The sequence below is a fragment of the Chanodichthys erythropterus genome, chromosome 7, assembly GCF_024489055.1.
Source record: "Chanodichthys erythropterus isolate Z2021 chromosome 7, ASM2448905v1, whole genome shotgun sequence".
Lineage (NCBI taxonomy): Eukaryota > Metazoa > Chordata > Actinopteri > Cypriniformes > Xenocyprididae > Chanodichthys > Chanodichthys erythropterus.
Genome location: NC_090227.1, coordinates 5,654,828 through 5,673,248, shown reverse-complemented (window position 1 = coordinate 5,673,248; position 18,421 = coordinate 5,654,828).

Sequence of the window (18,421 nt, the reverse complement as noted above, 5' to 3'; positions counted from 1 at the left end):
AAAATCTGTAAAAAAAAAAAATGGTAAAAAGTCTGGCAGCAGAGCTTAAATTACAGCAATAACCATAACCATTTCACAAAATTGCATGCAAAAACTGTAAAAATACAGAGTAGACTTTACAGTCAAACTTAATTGAATTTAAGTATATTACTGTTGATAATCATTTATTAAACCGTGGAAAAAAATGATAAATCATGTCAAATTACATAGAAAACAACTAACTTTCAGGTTAATCTCTGCAAATTTAAGTTTTTTTTTAGTTATTTTATCAAGCTGCTGTCCATCTACAGTCATTTACTTTTAAAATATAGATTTTCCATGTACTGTACAATAACTAAGAAATGATTTATAAAAATGTAATTAGCACATAAATTAAAAAACAAATGTTTGCATTTTTACAGTATTAATCTTTATTTTTACAGAACCACTCACAACTTCATTAACAAAATATAGTACCAAATACATTTAATCAAAGGAACATGCACATGTACAGTATTAGTCATTGTACATAAGACATTGTATGTCAAGTTACTTAAATTATAGGAAATACAAGCTTAGTATATAGAACATCTATATTAAAATATCTACATTAAAAGACAATTTCTGTATACTTTTGTACTGTAATATTGCTGTTATTTTATACATATATGATTACATTTTATCCAAAGTGACTGCAAATTAGGAGAACAATGGAAGCAACAATAAGCACAATGACAATTTCCACTTAGTCTAGCACTGTATGCATAGTAATTTTTTTTTTCTTTTCTTTTTTCAGCTAAAAAGAAAGATAGTATTAACAGGTCAATAGTTCACAGAAAAGATGCATCTTTAGCGGTCTCTTGAAAATGGTTTGAGTTAGTCAGGTTATTCCACCAGCAGGGAACAGTCCAGGTAAAGGTCTGTGTTTGTGCCCCTTTGGGATGGCACCACAAGATGCTGTTCACTTTCAGAGTGCAAGCTTCTGGAGGGTGTGTCAGTCTGAAGCAGAGAGTTTAGGTACAGGCTTGCAGAGCCAGTTGTTTGTTCTGTTGTGTAGCATGTTCCGATAGGAATGGCTTGATCTTCCCAATGTTGTACTGGGCAAATCTGCAAGATCGGGCAGTTCCAGCACTGTAGTCTGTGAAGTGATCGATTATAACACAAAGAATGGGTGGCTGAGACCATTTGAAACATTTGAATGGAGTGATAAAGGGAGCTGTAAAGTATTTTTGTTGAAGTACAATGTCATTTTGACCATAATAAGGTACCAAATCTAACTATAAATATTACAGTAGTATAGAAAAATACTATACATACATTTACAGGTAAAATCGAACTCTGAGCCTCCTGTAGCTACCTATTCTGTCAAACAACTTCCCTGTGCAAGGGATCATAGGGGCCCAAAGCGCCATCAGTTGTACCCTTCGAAATCCTTCATTCTGAAGGGCCCTTTGAAGTGGCCCGTTTTGAGCACTTCAATTTGGAACGACCCTTCAATATGGCGGCCATGATTGTTTTCACTCCGATGTGCCCTTCGGAGGGCGATATATCCCATTTGGAATGCACCGTATGTTTTCATATAATCTGGTCATACAGCGGTTGGATGTTTTTTTCGTGTTAAATGCGATTTGCATGCGTAAACGCGTTAACGTTGACAGCCCTAATATATATACACATATATATATATATAAAAAAAAAAAAAATTATATATATATATATATATAAATATAATTACTCTGTACAGTATGTAAAATGTTTCAGAACCTTCCATGAACAATGTGTAAATATATATTTTTTTTGTGCTAAGTTTTTTTTCTGGTCTTCAACATTATTGAAGACCAGATAACTTTTAATGATCATTCTAATAATTTTACTGGAGGAACGTTTGTTTATAACTTTGAGAGAACCTTTGCCAGAACGTTCTGAGAACATTCCCTATACCCTGAGTACCCTCACAATCTGCATGATGTGCTCAGCTTGATCGTTTTTAGAGTGACGAATGATCAGACTGAGTTTATGCAACAACAATAAAAGTTTTAGCACCTCTTACTGTTTCACAATCTATTTTTAAGAGTACAGCAGTTTTTCAGTGTTTACAGCAGTTTGGTAGTCTTCTGTTCTAAACATTTTCTCTCTTTGAACCAGTAATCTTCTAAAACCTCATCTACGGGTCAACAGCGCAGACAGGGATTAGAAAACCTCTTGATGCATGACCCAAAATTGAATATAGCCCACAACCATCGTCAGCGCTTTCAAATGAACTAGAATTAATTGAGCATATGCGTTTATAGAAGCAATCCACTTTCATCTCTTTAAAAGGTTAATGATCCATTTCTCACTTTATGTTAATAACTGAACACTAGAGGTTGCAAAATCTCACAAGTAAGTTCAAGCATCACCATCAGAGTGTGGCCTGTGTTTGTTGGCCATCTGGCACTGGTGGGCATCTAGAGATGGGCAGAGTGGGCACACATGAATATACACACACTGTAGAGAGAATGAGAACACATCTTATTTATAGGCATATGGATTAGTCTTGAATGTAGATAGAATCTGCGTTACCCCCTGACTTGATATAAATCTGAATTTATAAGAATATAATTCTAGTATGTTATAACATAATATAGTAATATAATTCTGGTAAGATATTTTAAAGGGATATACTTTATCGCATCATACCGTTATACCTCAATAATATTCATATAGTTAAACTAGCTAAAATTTTCCTTTCTAAAAAAAGCTGTCACAGGTGGCTGTGATGATGCACATGAAGATGAGGAATCAAACAAAAGCAGTATTTAATATTAAATCCAACTCAGAAATACTCTGGAGAGCACAGGAATTTGAGGAATAACACAACCACATTCATTTTGATGGCACAGAGCAATGAACAGACCGAACACGGTTTAAATATAGAGATAATTAACAGAGAAAGGAACAGGTGTGGGGTTAATTAAAAACCAAGGAAACTAACGGTACACAGGCAAATGAGCACAGAAAAAACAGTAAAAAATTAAACCAAAACAGAACATACAAATTGCACCTACACACTACTGCTTATACTGTATACGTTCAGAAGGTCTTCCGGGTTTGTGGAATTACACACACAGACCAGTCACTAGTCATGTGCCGATCACTGAAAACTGAGACCCACACAGCATTTTCTATCCCCTAACCCTAACCATACCCCTAAGTCTAAGTCTAAGTCATTTTGTTTTATTTTTAAACATCATTTGTATGATTTATAGGCTGTTTTCCTCATGGGGACTAAAAAATGTCCAAAATGACATTTTGTCCCTGTGAAGTATAGGGAATACTTGAAGCACACACATACACGTGCACACACACACCTACACACAGACACACACACACACACACACACGTTTATGTGGTTTATGGGAACTCTCCATAGGCGTAATGTTTTTTTTATACTGTACAAACTATATAATTTATCTCCTTACACTAACCCTATACCCAAAACTTACCCATCACAGAAAACTTTAGCCATTTTTTTTAATAAAAAAAAAACAACAAAAGATGTCCTTGTAAATGTTTAGTTTACAAGTACAAATGAAGTGTCCTCTCAAACCATGTTTACATTGTAATACCCATGTTATTATACACATTTGTGTCCTCATAAACCATACAGAAAACACCCACCCACACACACACACACACACACAAAGATTTTTTGAAAAAAAAAAAAAAAAAAATCTGTTGTAACATTGAAAGCATGCAAATTATGTTAAGGTGAGAAAATGATGCAGAACATTAATTTGTGGGTGACCTATGCCTTTAAGTCTTGACTTGTTTATTAGGTCTCTGTGTGTAAAAATAGTTTGAAGCTATATTTACTAAAGGACACAATTCTTTGTCCTTTAACAGATTCTTGAACCGCTAATTATGAGTGTTGACAATATATAGAAGGCATTCTGGGAGATAACATGATGTGACAGGACACAGTTAGAGGAGGCTGATTCACTTCGCACATGTACAGTGATGATATTGTTGTTTACTTAGGCTTTCTTTCTTTCTTTCTTTCTTTCTTTCTTTCTTTCTTTCTTTCTTTCTTTCTTTCTTTCTTTCTTTCTTTCTTTCTTTCTTTCTTTCTTTCTTTCTTTCTTTCTTTCTTTCTTTCTTTCTTTCTCTCTCTCTCTCTCTTTTAAACCTCCAAGGTAGGGTTCAGAATGTGTTTTTAAAATACACACTCCTTTCTGAATTAAATTTTAATATCTTGCATCCTCTTGAAGGAATTTAAATTTGATTGGCACATGGTTCACCACTGTCCTGCGATGATTAATTCAGTCTTAATCAAAAGCACAGATTTAATTTAGTATTTGATCCCTCTGTTATATCCCCTGTGCATACTGAGAGAATGAAGACGGCGTTCTAAATGCTTAAGCAGATTTTTGTCAGGATGTTTTTTTATTAATGATTTTACAGTGTCATTGTAAAAATCTAACCACAACAACGGTTTACATGTTTTCACTTTTTCATGTCAGCTGGAAAGGAATGTCATTTCAGAGTCTGAGCAAGTTATTAATATTTTGATGAGAATTCAGAGATTTTTTTTTTCCCTTTTTGAATAACCTGCAGCAATGAATCATGGACTAGACCAGGAACATAAAGAAAGTGCATTTACAATAAGGTTCCATTTGTTAACATAACATTAGTTAACTAAGTTAACTTGAACCAACAATGAAAAATAATTTAAAAACATTTATTAATCTTAGTTTTAACAGTTTTAACATTTACTAATACATTATTTAATAATAATAAAAAAACATTCAAGATATGACCTCTATAAAGTCAACAATTAAATAATATTTACCCTATTTACTTTCTTGGTAACACTAAGGTCATGTTATTTAATGTTAGTTAATGTATTAACTATGGTAACAAAGATGAATAAAAACTGTAACAAATGCATGCCTCATTAGTTAATGCATTAACTATTAATATTTCTTCTAAATTCAGCATTTAAATAGATTTGTATCTATATTTTTATCCTATTTATTACAAAACCATATAGAATTTATCAGAATTTATTGTTTTTCATCCAGAACATATAATTATTGTCAGCTATTGCAGTATCGGCAAGATTTTTTTTATTGGCGACGCATATTAAAAACTAAAACTTAAGTAAACTAAACTAAATCTTAACTAAAACTACTCTGTCAGAAGTCAAAACTTATTTTGCTTTATAATTGATTTTGATTCTTATTGTACTGAATTGAATCAAAGTTGAACTGACTCATAGTGAATGAGGACAATATCTTCTGTAGAGCAGGATAGTTTGCTCAAAAATAAAAATTCTGTCAACATTTAGTAAGTTTTTCCAAACCTGTATGAGTTTCTTTCTTCTGCTGTACACAAAAGAAGATACTTCAAAGAATGTTGGTAACCAGACAATTGACGTCACCCATTGACTTCCATAGTAGGAAAAAAATACAATGGAAGTCAATGGGTGCCGTCAATTGTCTGGTTACCAACATTTTTTTTAACCATCTTCTTTTGTGTACAGCAGAAGAAAGAAACTCATACAATTTTGGGACAACTAGCGGGGGATTCATTTTTGGGGGGAACTATCCCTTTAACTGACCTGAACTCATTTCATAATTGATAGAACTGAATTGAACTGAACTGAATCAACACTCAAAAAAATGAACCTTCACTGTTGTTAGTTTCACTCAAACCACCCTTGTTCACATAACTTAAAGAACTCATGTGATGAGCTCTACATGAATGTAATCTAACTCCGTTGTTTCTACTAAAATTGAGTATTGTCAGCTTTACTTAGTAAGTGTTTGTTCAGTCAACTTAACATTGCTGTGTGAAACGCACACATTATTGTTGACATAACTAACTGTGCAGTGGATCCGTAGTTCCCAGCATGCTTTGCAAGGGACTGCATTAGCAGAGTAAATTTAGGGATTAAAGTGTTATTTTATGTTTTTCAGTAAAGGGAAAGATGTTGTTAGTTTATGTTAGTGTTTAATGTTCAGTTATGTTGGACATTTAGAGTAGTTTCTGTAATGTTTTTGCATTTTATGGTTACCATTATGCAGAAGAGTGTCGCCTGTGTTTAGGCTGTGCGCACTTATATGTATGTTTATAGGATGTAATTCCTGCTCTCGATTTAATTGAGTTTGTTCAATTAGTTATTTTTTGAGTGCATTTTGGGGTGAGGGGCTGCATTCTGATATGTTGTATCCTTTTTATTTAAATGATTATTCAAAAAAAAAAAAAATGTTCACCTTACGTAGTCAACATAACATTATTAAGTAAACTGCACATATAAATATTATGTAACAGTGACATTCAAATGATTTGTATTTACTTAAAGAAATTTTGTCAGCTTTACTTGAATTTCTTTTGTTCATTCAACTAAATAGTTTTGTGTACAAATTACTCAATATTGTTGCATGGAACCACTTGAAACTTATTTTTTAAGTAAATCCAACAATTCATTTTTTTTTTTTGAGTGAACACTGAACTGACTTCAGCTGAATAATGTCCTTTTAGAGCTGATTTACAGCAGAATTGAATTCTATTTGCATCACTGATCATTATCACTGTGAAGCTGCTTTGAAACAATCTGTAGTGTATAAAGCGCTATACACATTAATGTGACTTGACTTTACATGCTTTTCCAGAACATTTATTAGAAGTTAGAAATCAAATAAATATATGATAAAATATATGATACAACAAATAAAATATATGATACAACCCCTTGATTTTCGAATGAAAAGACCGGATTCAAAACTAAGAGCTTTCTGTTTCTCTGTTGAAATAAATGACTATAGTTTATCTTTAGATCACATGAAAGGACCAGGTTCATCATTACCTCCAGGAGGGAAAGGATACACTTTAACAGACGCTTCCCTGGAAGATTAGAGGGGTCAAAAATCTAATTTCTCTTATCTAAAATAGTGAATGCCATGAAGCCAGGGCTTTCCCCCTGGAGCTCCCGTTAGCCTGTGGTCTGCAGATTTGAAGGTGAGCGATGGTGCTCATGATTTAGCACAGCAGTTTGATGACATCTTTGTCCCACCGGCGCTCCGTTGAGGGTCATTTGTCAGACATGAGTGATGCTTATGAAGGGAACGAGTGTGGATTAGACATCCCTCTCTCCACTCAATGTCCCACGCTTCACTGGAACTTTTCTCTTCAGTTTTGGTGTGAGCAAGCACTCCTTACATTTTCTTTAAAAAATGTCAGTCTGGTTATTTACTTTATTCATAGTCTTTTTTGCCATCTGCATTCATGGCTTTGCATTGATCTTTGAGAACTGTCAAGCAGTGAATTCAAAGCAGAAGTCATAAAATATGTAGGCCTATGTTGTTTTTCTCTAGCCCTGTACAGACTGCATGGTCACTCATTTAGATCAGAGTGCAAATCAGTGTCCCAATACTTACAACAATACTTAGCCTACTTAAAGTCACTTTAGAAAAATTTAAAATTTTGTTTTTAATTGAATATTGGAGTATTAAATATCAGAATCAAATTCAGAATGAGCTTTATTGCCAAGTATGCTTACACATACAAGGAATTTGTCGTGGTGACAGAGGCTTCCAGTGCAAAGACAGAATGACAGCGACAAGATAAATGTAAAATAAGTGAATAAAAGTTAATATACAAAAAACACAATATACAAAAAAAGACAATGTATAGCCGCGTTTCCACCGAAATTACCCGGGACAGTTTGTCCCAGGAATTTTTTTTCTTCTCCCAGACCAATTGCTAGCTGCGTTTCCATAGCAATCAAAGTACCATGAAGACAGTCTGGTGACGTAGGACTGCACACGACTTTCTAGTTCCCACTGGATTTCGTCCTCCGCATGTAAGCTTAATAAAGCCTGAACCTCGTTGTCAGTCCATCTGTCGTATTTTTTAAACTCCATTGTTGATTCGAATAGCAAACAACTCTTACTGCACACACCGCAACAAACTTTAAAAAAAAAAGGTGGTTGAAATAAAATGTGAATTCAACCAATCAACATGTTCAGCATACGAGTGGGGTGGGACTCGTATGCTGAACATGTTGATTGGTTGAATTCACGCAGCATTTAGTTGACGGAACTTTGAAAAAGTACTACCTAGTGAGCAGGTACTTTCCGAGGGGGAATTTTTTACCCAGAACTTTATTTAGATCTTGGTTTCTGCGGTTGAAACCCAAATTTCTTAGTTCCTGAAAAGTTCCTGAGGTGGAAACACGGCTTATGTACATTATATTTTTTATTTAACTGTTTATGAGGTAGATTAACTATTCTTGTGCCTGGCTGTTCTGACCAGATGGCAACAGCTCAAAGAGGAAGTGGCCTGGATGTGAGGAGTCCAGAGTGATTTTGCCAGCCCTTCTACTCTCTTTAGATGAGTACAGCTCTTGGAAAGTGGGAAGGGGTGTGGCAATGATTTTCCCAGCAGTTAGGTCTGTCCTCTCTTGTCTTCTGAGGTCTGATTTGTTAGCTGAGCCAAACCAGACAGTTACAGAAGTGCAGAGGACAGACTCTGTGACTGCAGAATAAAACTGTGTCAGCTGCTCCTGTGGCAGGTTGAACTTTCTCAGCTGGCGAAGGAAATACAACCTCTGCTGAGCCTTTTTCACAAGGGAGCCTATTTGAGAGTCCCATTTCAGGTCCTAAGACCTGATTGACTCCACTGTTGCCACAGTGCTGTTCATTATGGTGAGTGGGGGGAGTGCTGGAGGGTTTCTCCTAAAGTCCACAATCATCTCCACAGTTTTGAGAAAGTTCAGCTCCAGGTTGTTGTAACTGTACCAGACAGCCAGCTCTTTAACTTCCTGTCCTTAAGCAGACTCGTCACCGTCCTGGATGAGGCCAATGAGTGTAGTGTCATCCACAAACTTCAGGAGCTTGACAAAGGGGTCTTTTGCAGTGCAGTTGTTGGTGTAGAGCAGTGGATCCCAACCACTTTCCTGGAGGCCCCCCAACACTGCACATTTTCCATGTCTCCTTTGTCTGACACACCAGGAATGTGGTTAGGAACCACTGGTGTAGAGGGAGAAGAGCAGTGGGGAGAGAACGCACCCTTGGGGGGGTGCCAGTGCTGATTGTACAGGTGTTGGACATGAATTTTCCCAGTTTCACTAGCTGTTGCCTAGCTGTCCGAAAGCTGGTGATCCTATCACAGATGGAGCTAGAAATAGAGAGCTGGGTTAGTTTGGTCTGGAGGAGTGTTGGGATGCTGGTGTTGAAAGACAAGCTGAAGTCTACAAACAGAATCGTCACATAAGTCGAGATGTTGCAGGATGTAGTGCAGAACCATGTTGATTGCATCATCCACAGGCCTGTTTGCACAATAAGCAAACAGCAGGGGGTCCAGTGATGTCCTTGTGGGCCAACACCAGTCTTTCAAATGACTTCATGACCATGTTTAAAGGGGTCATGAACTGCATTGTTTTATTGTTTTAGAATGTCTCATGTGGTGCACTTATAATGTTTGTAAAAATTTTAAATAAAAAATAAAAATAAAAATGGTCAGAATTTAGAAATAAAAGGCAATTTTCTACCCTGATTTTAGCCCTCTGATTTGAACACTCTGTTTTAAAGCTGCAGTCCATAAGTTTTTCCTCTTTGTCACCATCTCTGTTTGAGAACTGCAATTGCAGTTATTTGTGGAATTATTAGCTTTACGTGGGTTGTGCATTGGCACGGCTCCTTAGCACGGATGAATCTAATTTTTGCTGTCAATCACCACATTGGTGTGGATACTGTACTTCAGAATCAGAGATTCTACATCTTGGAAGTATGACCAAAGTAAGAATTTTCACTGGAAAATATCATCTGAACACGTAAGTAACATGTCTGACCAACTGAGGAAAAAAGCATTAGAATAAATCGCACTGCCAATGGTGATTAAATCTAACGATCGCTTAGCTCGGATCACATCAAACCATGCAAATTATTATTATTGTTATACTTTGTTCTCAAATTGTTAATGTTAACAACATCAACATTGCGTGACTGTGTATTTAGTGTGTATTACCGTTATTTGTAGATTTCAATTTCTGTAGCCAGTCCAGAATTCTTTTGCCTTTGACTAAAGGTGAATCTCCAGTTGCCACTGGAGAGTCAATGTAGTTACACCCACTGAGTGGCAAAAAGACTGAGTGGCAGAGTTGGTGCTCAGCATGAATGCCACAAAAAAACACAAAACACATCTAAAATGGAAAAGAGCTGTGGGGTCAACTCTACAAATAGATTCAACAAGAAATCAGAGCTATATCCACAAATCCAGCATTGTTTTGACCCTCATTTGTGAAGCAGGTGTAAAATGACTGCATGGCAACAACACTTTACTACAACTCTTCCTCTTCTAGAAAACAGCCCAATCTTGTGTATCCTGCATAACTGTATTTTTTTTTTTTTTTGTCAGCTTTTATTAAAAAACATCCATTATGATGAGAATTGTTTTCTACAAAGGGGGATGTTTGGACAGGAGTACTTAAGGAGTTTTTTAAATAGATTCAGTTCACACCGCTGTATCGTCTGCCTGATGGCAACAGCTGACAGTTATGGACAACTTTAAAATTTTCTACAACATATATTGAAACAATCAAAATATCCAGTGATGTCCTTGTAACTTTAATTTCACCAACAAATCCTGTCAGTATGTCCAACCATCAAGTTTATTTGTACAGCCTAGTGCTTCACAATACACATCATTTCCAAGCAGCTTTACAGAAAGACATAATGTTACTTTATGTCTATAATGCTGTAACAAGTTTTAGGGCTGGACGACACGACGATATATAATAAATATATAAGAGATCATCCGGATTTAGATTTCCCTATATTGTATTTATAGTGTTGTCTAGCAGATAATGTGTTCTTCGGCTTTGCTTTATGCATTTTCTGGCATTGAAATAAGGTACATAAAAATGTCAGAAAACACGTTTACTGGCCACATGTCAGCGTCAGTGTTGGTGAGTTGTAAGGATCACTGTTGAGTCCAACTGCTTTTAATTTAAGAAGATAATCATTTGTTTTTCTCCCATTTGCACAGTTTCCCTTATTAAAGCCAGTCATGCTGCAGGATGTTGCAGTCCCGGTGGGAAATTGACACCAATTCATACCCTCTATTGTACACTGTTCTTTCTATCAGACATCCTCACAGAAAACGACCTCTTTAGTCACTTGCTGTCACAGTTATACACTTGCATTGTGTGGTGGTTTTTCATTGTGTGCGATGACAGACTCAAGGTACATGTACCCTAGTTGTTAAATTAGTTAGTATCATATGAATCATTTTGGATGTATAAATAATACATCCAAGCGGATTATAAAAAAGTGAATTGAAACATCAATCTCAGAGGAATTGTGTTGTGCTCTGATAAAAAATGGCTTTGGTGGTGTGTAAATTTCCAGTGCTTCCTTTAGGACAGCCCTGGAGTCCTTATTATTTACATATGATCTACAGCTGCCAGCCAAAGGCCGTTGAAGACCTTTTTTTTTTTTCTTAGCGTAACATCGCCCGTCCCACTAGGGAGCCCACTGATTGGCAGGAGACTTAATTTGTATACGCTTCTCTTGTGAATAATTAATCACAGTCTAAGTAAGTGGAGCAATTAAATATTAACAACAAAACACACTATTTTGGTCTGATTTTAAAAGCAATTTTAGGGAAAAACCACACAGAGTATGTGTGTCTGCGATGAAACTGTGTTTGCCCTCTCTGCCTCTCTCTTTCTGTAAAAGGGTTATTGTGAGTAAATGGTGTGATTTGAGTCTGAGGATTTCAGCATTTTTATTTAATTCTATTTGTTAATAGGTGCATTTTTCACCTCAGGCCCATAATACAATGAGTCTGCCACAAAATTAAGACTATTGGTCAACTATTACATATTTTTCATTGGCAGATTCTTAAACTGTTACCCTAATCCAAAGTTTTTGGTTACAGTCTTGCACAAGTTTTTAATTGCTACTAGCTTAGAGTAACCCTAAGGCAAACGTACTGCCTTGAAAAGTATACGCGTACACGGGTGTTCGACGCATGTGTAGTTTTGAGTAATCTCCCGCCACGAGTTACAACCCATGTAAATATCTTTGTATTCTTTCATGCTAGAGTTGTTCAAATGAGGGTACTTTCTAACCTGTTTCTAACCGCACAATCTCTCGTCTACTATATGAAGGCCTCCATTGTCGCCTGCATGCGTTCTGGTCTGTTCTGTTTATGCAGTTTTTCTTCAACTACCTTGTGAATCAACGCCTCCAGGGCATGGTTGCCACCTTGTGGATAAACTAATTACTGCAAAAAAAGTTAAATGCGCATGTGCAGCGTACCAAGTATGTGTGTTTACAAAAATCCGGCGGTGTGCATACAGTACGTGTGTACTTTTCTGATAACGAAATTTGTATCACTGCAATTTTTTCGCAAAACCAACTGATTTTTTTTAACCATACGTACTTGGTACGCTGCACATGCGCATTTAACTTTTTTTGCAGTAATTAGTTTTTCCACAAGGTGGCAACCATGCCCTGGGGCGTTGATCCACAAGTTAAGCCGGGGTCACACTGTGCGATTTATAATAGTCCTTTACGATGGTTGCTTGTCAGACTGTACGAACATGATCCTTGTCACACTGTATGACAGTCAAGACGCGTTAAAAACGGACGCATGCATGAAAATCTGTCCGGAGTTTTACATCATCAAAACATACACGTTTGATGACAGTGAGCTGCGTTACACACGGGACTAAAATGGTGGCTAACAAAGACATCTCTATAGTTAATTTTGATCACGGCTTGTCTTGAAAGACGAAGACAATTTGACGTTCGTCGTAGGAGAAGTCACACTGCAGGACTGTGCGCCAAATCTTCTGACACTGCTGGAATTTGTCAGAGGTAAAATTTGCTGTCGGTGAACATGTCAAACTAGCGATCAAAGACTACAGATTTTAGGCTAGGATTATAGGAATCTTTTAGGATTTGCAAAATTTGTCTCAGACAACCAAATCGTGGCCAAAATCGCACAGTGTGAACCAGCCTTAAGTTGAAGAAAACCTGCATAAACAGAACAGACCAGAATGAATGCAAGCTACAGTGACAATGTACAAATATTTCCATGGGTTAAAACTCGTGGCGAGAGATTGCTCAAAACTGCGCCTGTGTACAAGTACAGTACGAGTCAAGTGAAGTATGCTTTGCAAGGCTGTGCGCTCAACTGTATGCATAAAAAACAAAGTATACCCAAGGCTTAAAGGTGGAGTGCCTTTTCCTGCATTTCAAATTCAATTTGAAAGCATCCATGCTTCAATACTGGTTAGCTGACCCACAATCCCAGGGTCTTTGTTAGACGTTGGTTCTGCTCTCTCTTCCCACTGTCTCATTTCTCATGCAGATAATCCTCTGTTTTGGTTTTCTCCTGCATCTATTTGGCAATAGAAATAGAGATGGAAAAGCACGTCGGATTGTGGGGACAACCACAGCTGCGCACTTCCCTTCTTATCCCTTTTCCGGCTGCCGCGTGTGTGTGGGTCTCAGAAAGCAATCTCACGTTAATGAAATCATGCGTGCACACATCCACCTGGCCAATCTTGTTGTAATGAAGACTGCTCGCACACACACCTGGGCCAAGGAGGATCGAGATGGGCCTGGACGCCACAATGTTGGCAGGCTGTAGAGGAGCTGATGTAAGGCCCAACTTTCCCCGCAGGTGTCTGTTTAATTTAAACAAAGACAGAGACGCCTGCTCAGGCCAATCACCTGATTGGCTGACAGGAGGGATTCTAGCAGACTTCAGTGTTTAATAAAGGTACAACCATAAAATTGAATCATGATCCATCAGCTGTGCTAAAAGTAATTAACTTTTTCCTCAATAATTAGATTTTTTTTTTTTTTTTTACATTACAATTCTGAGAGTGATTTTTAAATGTATATTTACATTTATTTTCTATATATTTTATCCACATAGGTAATTTCAGATAGATGTTCAATGTCTTATATTGCTTTTAATGCTAATAATGCTAATTAATGGTAAATTAATTCATTGTTATTGTAGGATCAGGGTTTGGTTTACGATAACAATTAGTTAATTTAACATTAATTAGCATTAAAAGCAATATAAGATATTGAACATTGTCTATATATAATTGGCCACATATATTAATTATTTTGGATGCCCATGAATATCAACCAAGAGAGTTTTAGATCACTTCAATTTTGCCCCCAAGTAAATTCACACGCACACACACACACACACACACACACACACACACACACACACACACACACACACACGCGCGCGCACACACACACACGCACACACACACGCACACACGCACACACACACACACATAAAAATATTTTCAATAACAGCTATAAAGCTATAAGAAATATATATTTTATTGTTTCCAGTAATTTGTATTACTTCAAAAATGTCCTGTGCTCTTTTATATAGCACAAAGGTCGATTTATTTTTAACCTATTTTTAATCCAACACAAAAGCAGTATTTAATTTCCATTTTTCCTCAGGTCCCACAGCACTGTAGACTTTTCTTAGAAACAGAAGTTCACAGAGAGTTGGACTATTACCAAACGAGTTGAATTTTTAGTTGTACTCAACAGAGGCCATTTACTGTACTTTTTATAAGTCCTTATAGAATTTATCCGTTAAAGATTCAAAATTCCTCAGTCCACCAGCATAGCAGGAGAATTACGAATTATATCCAGATGTGAAACAAGACAATAAGAAACTTGTTCTCTTTTAACAAGTGTTCAGTGTCCACCATGTCATAAGGAAGGGATTTTATTGAGCATGTTGAAGTTGATAAATCAAAATGGAGACTAGGCAGTGCCACTGACATTAGAGTTTCTACTTGGTAGCAGTGAATATTTGGACAAATCCTAAATCAGATTCCTCAAGACATCTGATTTAAACAAACATAAGAGATAGTCTGTGATGTGATGGCCAAACTTGCATCCTGACGTCTGCAATGTTTGGAAGATTAACAACAGACCTCAGAAGGAAAATGGCCCATCTCAGCAATTTAATGAATTTAAGTGTCCAGCAGAGCAGAATAGTCTGTAAAAGCCTTTGTGTGTGTGTGTGTGTGTGTGTGTGTGTGTGTGTGTGTGTGTGTGTGTGTGTGTGTGTGTGTGTGTGTGTGTGTGTGTGTGTGTGTGTGTGTGTGTGTGTGTGTGTGTGTGTGTGTGTGTGTGTGTGTGTGTGTGATTTCTGAGGTATGTGATAAAATGAGTGGAGGAAGAATAAGAACGGTGGCCCGTATAAATCATTTTGACGGGTGGCTCTCACACACCTAGATAACATTATTACCTTTGGGATAATTACCCCGGGTATATAACAGCTAGTATGGCCTCTGCATTATAGAAACTACTTCAGTGTATGGATATTGTGAAGAAACAACCTTTTCTGAAAATTAAAACAAACGGTTGATTCTGCTGTTATGGCATTAGTGAAACCACAGTGCTGTCATTTTTTTCCCAGAATCTATTTTGCTTTATAACAGAAACTTTCAGGGTGTTTTCAGAGTTAATTTATGGCAGCATTCATCTTTATTTAAGAGTTGGAGCTTCATTAAATGAATATTTTTGGTTAAAACCAATTTAAACTCCTTGCTCAAATTGTAAAAATAAAGAATCTTTGCTTTAATGTGCTTTTAACTGTAGTCCTTTTGGCAGTTGCACTTGGGGGTTTAAGTTCAGAAATATAGAGCCTACATTTATGGTAAAACAGATACAAAGTATTATTATTATCATTTATTTTTATTTTTTTTCCATCTGTAAAATTTTCTAAGTCAAACCTCTGAGGTGGGAGTTTACCAATAGTTTTGCTTTACCAAAATTTTTAGTGGGTGGATGGATGGAATAAAAAAGTAATTGACCAAAAAGATTTTGTGGATAAATTAAAGGGTTAGTTCACCCAAAAATGAAAATTCTGTCATTAATTACTCACCCTCATGCCATTCCAAGCCCATAAGACCTTCATTCATCTTCGGAACACAAATGAATATATTTTTGATGAAATCTGAGAGCTCTCTGACCCCTCCATAGATGGCAATTTAATTACCACTTTCAAGGCCCAGAAAGGTAAAAAAGATGGTTAAAACAGTTCACGTGACTGCAGTGGTTCAACCTTAAAAACAAAACAAAAATAACAACATTATTCAACAATTTCCTCTTTTCCCTGTCATTCTTCTAAGTTGTTTACGTTGTAGACACAGTGTAGCACTTCCAGGTTCTACATCAGAACGCCAATTAAAATATCTTAATTTGTGTTCCAAAGATGAACGAAGGTCTAACGGGTGTGGAACGGCATGAGGGTGAGTAATTAATGACAGAATTTTCATTTTTGGGCGAACTAACCCTTAAAGTAATTGGTCTTTAATAACTGTATTAAAAAATAAAAGAAGTGACCACATTCACATGTTCATATGTATTCTGCAGACATAACAGATATCTTCAGATCAGCTGCACTAATATAACTGGAAATCTGTCCTCTTCAATTTAACAAAGACCCTGTTTTAACCCGGTGTCCGGCTTGTGAACCCTCCAGAGGTGTACGATTGAACTAAAGGGATTAAAGTTAATTTTAAAAGTGCTGTAAGTCTAAGAGCTGGGCAAATCACTCCGTTCACTGTCTGCATGTTCCATAGTGCGACAGAGATTAAGGTATTAAGGCTGATAAATTGCTCTGGCGTCACTAGAAGTGAGAAAGACAGTAATCAAGAGTGTACGTGAGAGAACGGCTGATTAAGGAGTTTGTGTTATTCATGAATTCTGGGAAATTGTAAAAAGAGGGATTGACAGCAGACTGTGAGAGATGTACATTAATTCATACTTCATATAATAATTTGTTTTTTTGATGGCTGGATTTTTTTTATGTTTGTGGCAAGTGTTCATCTTTTTGTTTGTGTCCTATAGGGTCTGGAGGCATGTTTGTCAGGAGTTTGTTTTTCATCAAACTTCACCTAGCATCTTGACTCGATCCAGTAAATGACAGGGCTTCATGTGGTTGTTGTTTTCAGGTTGTTTTTATTCCCTCTTTAAAAGGGATGGAAGCAAACTGAACTGCTGTCTGAGATGTGGTGGCCGTCATTCTGTGTGACACTATGTCTCTTTGTCTCTGTTGCACAGAGCATATTGAAGACCTTCCGTTTCTATGCTTCGAGTGGAGGCAAATTGTCACAATTTAGTCAAAAGCCATCATATTCTCATCTCTCGGGTGAGGAAAGAGCCATTTTGGGCATTTCTATTTACATAAGTTTGAAAATAACTGATTTCTGTTTTGTCAGAAGAAATGCCATAAGCAGACGTGCAAGGACTCGGCAAGTGTTTCATAAAAATGAATTGTGTTACTTAAAGGGTTTTCACACATCCTGCATTTTGCAGCAACTGAAAGTCATTCATTCTTAATGATCAGGCAATATGAGCATTAGAGCATTCGATTTGATGCAGGATTGTCCAAAGATGCAAAAAAAGTTGGGGCCTTATTCATGAAACATGAGTAGAATGCATTTCTGTGTAAATTCTTCATTTTTACCAATTTTTTCCCCATTTAAAGTAAAGATGGTTTTATGTGTGATTTAGAGTTATGCATAATGCTCATGCTGCATCAGTGCAGTCTATCTAGTTTTCCCTCCAAAACATTCATTTTCAACAGCAAGAAAACTGATATATTTTCAGATTAGTTTCACCAGCAGGATGGATGGATGGATGGATGGATAGGTGTATAGGTAGACAAATGGATGCATGAATATAAACAGATTGATGATACAAGGTTATAGATAGATAGATAGATAGATAGATAGATAGATAGATAGATAGATAGATAGATAGATAGATAGATAGATAGATAGATAGATAGATAGATAGATAGATAGATAGATAGATAGATAGATAGATAGATAGATAGATAGATAGATAGATAGATAGATAGATAGAGGTGACTTGAATGGTCCTTGCTTTGCATTTATATGCTGTACCATCTAAACCAAGCTGCTTTTGTACTCTACTCTAGCTACACAAGCCATGACCTCAGTTAGGGTCAGTACTAATCCTGTGAAGTGTCACCTATCTCAGTGATGTGAATTATAAAGGCAGCTCTCCTTCTTTGACCCGCTGTCATTGGAGAAGGAAGATCGATGAGCTACGGGCCACTGTAATTGGGTAATACGCCTCTTTTGGGAGGGTGTCCATGAATCAATGCGAGTGTATTACAGAAGCTGTAAAACAGCCCTTGGATGGACTGTAAATACTGGAGAAGTGTGAAGCACCCCATAGGCCGCACTGAGGTAATGCTTAACTAAAGTTCCCTTGTACTTCCCTCCTGGCTGAGTACATGGAATTGTTCTATTGGGCTTTCGTTCTCGGTTTAGTACACGACTAACAATAGAAAAGACAGAGACAAATAATTCCTCTCTGGCCAAACTGTACTCCTCAGCAAAGATATTTTAAGA